Raw genomic sequence first — 9,970 nt, 5'->3', positions numbered from 1 at the left:
TTTTTTTAAAAGTTTATTCCCCCCCCCCCCCCCCCTCCCCCCTCTCTAGACTTTTTATCAACCCTACGACCAACAAGTGGTATCAAAGTGGTTATTCCAACTAATTACATACTCTTGATTAAACGGAATTGATCTCGTATTTTGAAAAATTCTTTGTAGCGTGTATTTTGAAAAATATTTTTAAAATGGCACCAACTGATTTGATCCCTATTTTGTCACCCTAGGACTATGACGAGTGGAGAATTCGCATGCATATTCATCTCTCGGCAATACACAATCGAATGTGGGATATGATCCAACATGGTCTTATCAAGATTCAAAAAGTCAACATAGCATTGCCTACACCAGTTCAGCGGGACGCTGAAGCAGTTGGGACTTCAATTCAGAATAAGTTGAAGAGCAAAGGGCGATAAAGCTAGTTTACGTAGAGAAAACAATCGAGGAGTGGACCAAAGATGACCACTTTCTGAACAACGTTGACAATCAAGCCATTAATGCCATTGTACAAACGCTAAATCCAACAACCTTCAGCAAGGTTAAGGCATACACCAAATCTGTGAAGCAGTTATGGGATAAGTTGGTAGAGCTATCAGTCGGTAATGAGCAAATTCGCGAGAATAAGCTCAGTCTTGTAGCACAACAGTTTGAAAACTTTGAGATGCTAACCGGAGAATCTATTGAACAAATGGAGATTCGTTTTGTTAAACTTTTGGGTGAGTTCTCTATTTTAAAGGAGTACACCCAAAGAGAGATCAACCGCAAGATTCTACAATCAATGCCAAAAGAATGGCAAGCCAAGACTACCAGTATTAACAGTTAGAGGGACTTCGCTACAAGTCCAACTGAATAATTGTTCTGGGATCTCAAGGATCATGAATATGACATGGAGAGACTTTACAAAAAAAAAAAGGCCGCAACTGAAAGGCCTACAGTAGTGCTAGTGAATGATATTCCCTCTTGCTCAAAGCCATTTGGAAGAGCTTCAATTTCAAAGTCAAAGGTTTCATAGGAGAATATGGAAAAAAGGAGGGGATAGATTATTGGTAGTCGCATACAGAGAACAAGAAATTATCATTGTCATTTCATAAAAACATTTAACCAAATTCATCATATGCTCAACAGAATGTCAATCAATAAAACTAGGGACAGATTCACTTAAATTTGAGTTGAATGAACTATCATTTTCTTCATAGGCTTCAAAAACCTTTTTATATGTGAGTGCATTTTTTAGCATCAAACAGGTTGAATTCCATCTTGTTGGCACATCAAGAGTCAAAGAAGACTTTGCTTAAACCCCTATCAAATAATATGTGTCATTATGTGATTATTAAAGAGTTGCTAATTGAATTATTTATTTATTATCTCAATCTGCTTTGATAGTATAAGAATTATTGAAATACATAAAGATCTTGATGATATTATATTATGCCCAAAGACAAAGTTTTAAATAAAACACTTGGAAAACCAAGTATTGTCTCGACGTGCAAATCAAGCATCTCCTTGAAAGAATATTACAAACCAGTTAGCCTACATTGAAAAACGTCTTGAAGTTGTTTTATATGGATAAATATCATTTACTTATCACACTAATGGTTGTCCAATCTCTTGAAGTAGATAAGGAGTTGTTTAGACTCGAAGAGGATAATGAGGATATTTTAAGACCAAAAGTCCATTACTTCATTATCATTGAAGCACTACTTTAGGACAAAAGTTTCGTAACCGCAACAGGCATGACTTTGTATTTGTGATGAAATTGCTAGCAATATTTAGTGTTCCTCCTACAATAAAATATTGGAATAGCATTTAACACATCCTCTAGTATCTTCGAGTTACAAAATATTTTGGCATTTATGTGAGAAACTAATATATGGTATTGATGGGCTACTTGAGTACTGACTATTTTGTTTGATTCCAATGATGTCAAGTCTCAAACTGGTTATACTATGTTTTACCCTCACTGTCCTATATGAGGACAATAAATTAAAGTTTGTGTTGCACAAATGATAAATGGGCATATTTAGGAATCTTTGACAAAGCACATATAGCATCAAAATTCAATCCACGTGACCTCTAGAAGAGTCACGAGATTATTATACAAAATGTTCACTCTAGTGACAATCTAGCATATCTGTTCACAAAACCCCTTTCTACACTTATTTTTTAAATATGTTTTTATGTATGGGATTTAAAGATTGTTATCTTCAGATGGAGCGTCATTTACTTGAATCAATCTTCAAGATTGTGTCTTGAAGACCAACAACTGTATTGGTTTTTTTTTTTTCCTTTGATTGAGTTTTGATATAGTTTTCTTAATTAAAATTTTTTTAATGAGGCAATTAGTGCAACATGAACACACATTATACATCATGTGTTCTTTCCCTCAACTAGGTTTTTTCCCATTGAGTTTTTCTAATGAGGTTTTTAATGAGGTGTGAATATGACATAGTAATGTCCAAGGGGGAGTTCACAAACTTGCAGTTATACTACAGAAATTATATGATAATAATACATCTTTATCCTCCACAACTTGCAGTTATACTGAAACTATGTATATCATGTATATATTGGATTGAATGATAAAAAAATAAAAGATTGATGGTTCTTTTTGTATCTCTTGTCGTTTCTCTCTACTTTACAATATATTATTAAATTATACATCTGGTTTTACAACATATACCAAATTGAAAAATTAATTACTTCAATTGAAATTAATCTAATTAACCAATTGAACACTGAATTCATTTCCTTCATGTTAGGGGTGTGCATCAGTCTTTAGTCGACTTTCAGTTAATAATAAAAAATATTTTAATATAATTGTAATGAAAAACTGAAATAATCAATATTTTATGACTAATTATAGCGCATTATTCTTACGTTTAAAGGTAGGACTGTGCAAAACCCGTCCCGCCCGAACTCGAACCCGCCATTGCCTAACGGATGGATATCCGAATATGAATTCGTCACCCTGATCCGCACTGCTATTTAAAGAAGGGTTTAGGGTTTCGGGTAGGGTTAGGATATTTCACATCCGAACCCGTCCAAAACCCGAAGTTTATATGTATACGTGTATATGTATATATAGAACGATGTCGTTTGGGATTACATATATATATATATATATATATATATAATCCATCAGCTAGGGTTCGTCACTTCCTCATTTGCGCAGTCAAGACAATCGAGTGTGATCTTCATTCTCCATTTCTCTAACTTCTCTCTGTCTTCTCCATTCTCCTTCTCTATTCCTCTCAAGTCTCAATCTCTCAAACTCTCACTCTTTGAGACCTGAGTTAGTGAGTTCTCTACTTCTCTACTTTCCTCTCTATGTACAACCCGTCCCTCTGAGGCTCCGAACTCCCAGTCGCTAGTGGTGGTTGTCTGGACGCTTGTGGAAGCCTCGCCCCTCGCCCATTCTCTGTATTCGACGACAACGCAAACGGTGGTGGAAGCCCCTTGCCCGATATCAGGATTTGAAGGCTTGATTGCTTGAAACCCTTGTTCTCAGAGGGAAAATTTGAGAAAACAAGTAATTCTAATTTATTTTATATGTTCTGTAATCTATACTGATTACAACATATTCAACTGTAAGTTGTAAGCTGCAATGGCTGAGTTGTATAATGATTATGCAACTACATATTCTGTCAGTTCAACCCCCTCTGAATCCTCTACTCAATCTGTCCAGTCTGAGGCCACAACAATTTGTAGGCCTCAGTCAAGGTTGAAGAGTCAACTAGGAAAAAAAAAAAAGAGGATAGAGGGTGGTGGAAGCAGTAAGCAGATAGAGCTACAAGTGTACTTGAGGTACTTGAGTGAAAGTATTGTGGAGGATGATGAATCTGCCACTTTTGATGTTTTAAAGTGGTGGAAGGGAGATAGTGAGAGATTTCCTATCCTCTCCAAAATTGCTAGAGATGTATTTGCAGTTCCTATTTCCACAGTTACATCTGAAAGTGCATTTAGTACAAGTGGAAGGGTGCTTGATGCATTTAGGAGTTCATTGACTCCTAAAATAGTGGAAGCCCTACTTTGTACACAAGATTGGTTGAGGACCTTGAGGTTACCAAATCAGTCAATCACAATTGAGGAGAATTTAGATGAGGTTGAAACATTAGAGAAAGGTAATTCTTTATTACTTTTTTACTAGTTTTTTATTCTTTATTTTCTTATTTATATTTGTTTAATCTTGTTCTTATTCTGTTTTGCAAAGTTACCCATTGGAGCTGCATCTAGTATTCCATCAATGTTGGCATCAATACCTGTAATGTATTTATATTTGATTGCTTTCAATTATGTATATGTTAAAACTCTGTTATGTTGTATACTTGTATTGTTGTTTGTTGTTGCCTATTGGGTCTGCTGTTAAGGTTTCTAACCTCTAAGTGACTGGACAACTTTTTGAGTTTCTATTGCTGAAATGTTGCTGCCCTTAGTTGAGTTGAGCCCAATTGATGTCCCATACTCCCATTTCTGAAATTCTGGTAAGAAAAAACTTGCTTTTAATGCATTATTTTGTTTAGTAAGTTATTAATGTGTGTTTTCTTGGCTGACTATGATGATGCTTCCACCTTTGTCTGAATAAATGGAATGGAGTTGGCATGTTGCTCATGTGCTTGTATAACACATTGTGAGCAATTTGCCTCCATCCTTACTTCGATCTAGAAAAATGCAATCTGAGTCTATTAGCCTTATGGCTACAACCTAATATTTGTTAGTTAGCTATTTACTGTTTACTTAGTTAATCACTTAATGTTGCTAATATTGTTGGACTTAGAATTACAATTTTGTAAGTTAAACATAAATTGTAACTTCTAAGTTCAAAGTTGTACATTATTTTGTATTTTTGTTTACTTAGAAGTTAGAAGTTTAATTTAGATTCTTAGAAGTTAAGTAGTTTTGAAGTATTTTGTTTAATTAAGTGTTTACATTTTAGTAACTTTTTCGAATTTTTTTATAAAAGTTGTTTTAATATTAGTTTATTCATATCCAAAAAAAATCCGAAATCCGAAGTTCAAAATCCGAAATCTAAAATTAAAATATCCAATAGGTTGAAGTGTCTAAAAATAAAAGAATGGGTGATCAAAATTAAATCCGAAGTCCGATCGAATGGACGAATTGGATATTTAATCTGTCCGTATTCGATCGACGCACAACCCTATTTAAAGGGCTATTGAATCCTTAAGTGATAATTGATATTAAAAATAAAAATAAAAAATTTAAAAAGCTAAACAATCGAAATTTGTTTTGTCACCCTACCTGCTCCGAGTTATAAGTGATTAATATTCTAGAAATTTTGATAGTTATCCAAAAAGCATAGCGTTTTGTCGATGAACTATAGAAGCATAAAAAAGCTAAGCCTTGACATANTTTGCGCAGTCAAGACAATCGAGTGTGATCTTCATTCTCCATTTCTCTAACTTCTCTCTGTCTTCTCCATTCTCCTTCTCTATTCCTCTCAAGTCTCAATCTCTCAAACTCTCACTCTTTGAGACCTGAGTTAGTGAGTTCTCTACTTCTCTACTTTCCTCTCTATGTACAACCCGTCCCTCTGAGGCTCCGAACTCCCAGTCGCTAGTGGTGGTTGTCTGGACGCTTGTGGAAGCCTCGCCCCTCGCCCATTCTCTGTATTCGACGACAACGCAAACGGTGGTGGAAGCCCCTTGCCCGATATCAGGATTTGAAGGCTTGATTGCTTGAAACCCTTGTTCTCAGAGGGAAAATTTGAGAAAACAAGTAATTCTAATTTATTTTATATGTTCTGTAATCTATACTGATTACAACATATTCAACTGTAAGTTGTAAGCTGCAATGGCTGAGTTGTATAATGATTATGCAACTACATATTCTGTCAGTTCAACCCCCTCTGAATCCTCTACTCAATCTGTCCAGTCTGAGGCCACAACAATTTGTAGGCCTCAGTCAAGGTTGAAGAGTCAACTAGGAAAAAAAAAAAAGAGGATAGAGGGTGGTGGAAGCAGTAAGCAGATAGAGCTACAAGTGTACTTGAGGTACTTGAGTGAAAGTATTGTGGAGGATGATGAATCTGCCACTTTTGATGTTTTAAAGTGGTGGAAGGGAGATAGTGAGAGATTTCCTATCCTCTCCAAAATTGCTAGAGATGTATTTGCAGTTCCTATTTCCACAGTTACATCTGAAAGTGCATTTAGTACAAGTGGAAGGGTGCTTGATGCATTTAGGAGTTCATTGACTCCTAAAATAGTGGAAGCCCTACTTTGTACACAAGATTGGTTGAGGACCTTGAGGTTACCAAATCAGTCAATCACAATTGAGGAGAATTTAGATGAGGTTGAAACATTAGAGAAAGGTAATTCTTTATTACTTTTTTACTAGTTTTTTATTCTTTATTTTCTTATTTATATTTGTTTAATCTTGTTCTTATTCTGTTTTGCAAAGTTACCCATTGGAGCTGCATCTAGTATTCCATCAATGTTGGCATCAATACCTGTAATGTATTTATATTTGATTGCTTTCAATTATGTATATGTTAAAACTCTGTTATGTTGTATACTTGTATTGTTGTTTGTTGTTGCCTATTGGGTCTGCTGTTAAGGTTTCTAACCTCTAAGTGACTGGACAACTTTTTGAGTTTCTATTGCTGAAATGTTGCTGCCCTTAGTTGAGTTGAGCCCAATTGATGTCCCATACTCCCATTTCTGAAATTCTGGTAAGAAAAAACTTGCTTTTAATGCATTATTTTGTTTAGTAAGTTATTAATGTGTGTTTTCTTGGCTGACTATGATGATGCTTCCACCTTTGTCTGAATAAATGGAATGGAGTTGGCATGTTGCTCATGTGCTTGTATAACACATTGTGAGCAATTTGCCTCCATCCTTACTTCGATCTAGAAAAATGCAATCTGAGTCTATTAGCCTTATGGCTACAACCTAATATTTGTTAGTTAGCTATTTACTGTTTACTTAGTTAATCACTTAATGTTGCTAATATTGTTGGACTTAGAATTACAATTTTGTAAGTTAAACATAAATTGTAACTTCTAAGTTCAAAGTTGTACATTATTTTGTATTTTTGTTTACTTAGAAGTTAGAAGTTTAATTTAGATTCTTAGAAGTTAAGTAGTTTTGAAGTATTTTGTTTAATTAAGTGTTTACATTTTAGTAACTTTTTCGAATTTTTTTATAAAAGTTGTTTTAATATTAGTTTATTCATATCCAAAAAAAATCCGAAATCCGAAGTTCAAAATCCGAAATCTAAAATTAAAATATCCAATAGGTTGAAGTGTCTAAAAATAAAAGAATGGGTGATCAAAATTAAATCCGAAGTCCGATCGAATGGACGAATTGGATATTTAATCTGTCCGTATTCGATCGACGCACAACCCTATTTAAAGGGCTATTGAATCCTTAAGTGATAATTGATATTAAAAATAAAAATAAAAAATTTAAAAAGCTAAACAATCGAAATTTGTTTTGTCACCCTACCTGCTCCGAGTTATAAGTGATTAATATTCTAGAAATTTTGATAGTTATCCAAAAAGCATAGCGTTTTGTCGATGAACTATAGAAGCATAAAAAAGCTAAGCCTTGACATAAAGCATTATTACTCCCAAGTCCCACCACACCACACCACACCACACCACACCACACCACTAGGTCGCCATCATCGCTGCGGCCGATGTTCACCTATTCCCCCTTCCAATGAATTAATTAGTAAATAAAGGTCCCAACTCCCACCTAACTTCACCCAAACTTGTGCCCCAAAGTTAGGTGATAAATTAATTAATAAATAAAGATCCCAACACCATATGATTATGTGGTTATTGGATAGAGGCCGATAAAGAGTAATATCAAATTCTCGAAAGTGTGTAGCGGTCAAAATAAAGTTGTACATTTTAATGTAGTACGTAGCTAGTAAACGCTTGATTTAACAAGTAATATCATAATTGGATATGACTAGAAAATTGTTAGGCAAAAGTCAGTAAACGACCAAGTGTGGTGCACGGTTGGCTCAATTGCCATGTCATTAAATCCTGCAAGTGTAAAATTACCAGGAAAAAAGAATAAAAGATAGGTGGGGATTAAGATAATGATGAAATTAATGATGCGATTAAGACAGTTTTTGACAAACGAATACTGCCAGCCATCAAAGTTCCCTGATATGATGCGACTAAAGTTCTGGTAATTTCCTGAAGTTAATGATACAATTAAAACATTTCATGCCTACTTGGCTACTTGTTAACAATATTGGTAAAAAGTCTAGAATTGAAAGAGAGAAAAGCACAGGACATTATGAGCAGGGACCAGGTTATAACATTGCCGGATACTCAGAATTTGGAATCTTAGGACAAGGCCGGAGAAAAAAGAATCAAAAAATAAATTATCATAATAGATTCTTTTAAGATAAAATATAATCAGAGATTTAATTTCTTTTTAAGGGTAATTTAATAGTGAAATAATATTACTTTAATTCTTCATTAAAATTACTATAATTAAAATTTAGTTTGCGTGTGTGTGTGGGGGTGTATATATATATATATATATATATATATATATATATATATATATATATATATATATATATATATATAAGGACTCTTAATGCTGGATCAAATGCGGACAGTGCTTCCCTTACGGTCGGTAAAATTCATTATTAGGTATGCAAAAATGCAACACAAAGTGTTTAGAAATGCATCATAATGAATGCAGCACCACAAAATGTACCACATACCCAAAGAAAATGTATCACATCGCACCACACCTAATGGTGCATTTCTGAACACTTTGTGGTGCATTTATGCATACCTAATAATAAGGACCGCATGGTTACACGGAAAGCACTATCCGCGTGGGAACTTGACCCGCCTATTTCACATCAGCTCCATATAAAATTGCAATCATATTTCTACTCTTGAATTAGTTTTTATAATAGAGTTAAGAGAAGGGAAATATAAAGAAGATAAGTCATTTACGTATGAAAGCCAAAAGATAAGGGCAAAAAACTTGGAAGTCTATACGAAAATAGAAACTCCATTTTCCAAGGGGAAATTAGTATTTTGAACATTAATTAGGCATCTTGCCATGGGGAAAGTTGACATCTATTACCAGATGGATGGTTTGGATGATATATGCTCTTTGGTTTATTTCCCAACCATGAAATGCCAGAAAAATTTCGAATCTCAAGTCTATGAATATGAATCTTTGCATACATATTTATTTTCTAATCTAAACTAATCAAGCAGTTTAAAGTGCTAATAGAGTCATAACTCTTAACCAACATGATTGACGTGACCGTTGATTTGAGTCTGTCTGTCATTATCTTTTTTATTTATTTTCTCTATTAATTGTGTATTTATTTTCTCTGTTAATTGGAATAATCATCATCATTTATAATCATCATTTTTCCCAGCATAGAAATGGAATAATCATCATTTTTCCCAGCACAATACTCTGGGTGTTTTACCATCTTTTAGTCAACAAAGTGGTATCAAAGCCAGGAATCATTCTAATCTCCTCCTCCATTGCAGCAATACTATTGAGTGTTTTACCATCTTTTAGCCAAAAGAACCAACGCCCTCACTGGGAATCAAACATGTGACCTCTCACTTAGGATGGCTACGTTTGATCATAAGGTCTTTGACTCAATCAACCTCCTTATGGTCCTTTCTTTACTGGTTAAGATTACAAGACGGATTTATTTAGTTCACATCATCGATAATGCATGGTTATGAGTTTCCTTCTTTAAAAAAAAAAAAAAAANATATATATATATATATATATATATATATATATATATATATATATATATCAATAAGGACTCTTAATGCTGGATCAAATGCGGACAGTGCTTCCCTTACGGTCGGTAAAATTCATTATTAGGTATGCAAAAATGCAACACAAAGTGTTTAGAAATGCATCATAATGAATGCAGCACCACAAAATGTACCACATACCCAAAGAAAATGTATCACATCGCACCACACCTAATGGTGCATTTC

Source organism: Ipomoea triloba, chromosome 3 (assembly GCF_003576645.1).
Source record: "Ipomoea triloba cultivar NCNSP0323 chromosome 3, ASM357664v1".
Classification (NCBI taxonomy): domain Eukaryota; kingdom Viridiplantae; phylum Streptophyta; class Magnoliopsida; order Solanales; family Convolvulaceae; genus Ipomoea; species Ipomoea triloba.
Note: the sequence above shows the minus strand (reverse complement) of the source record.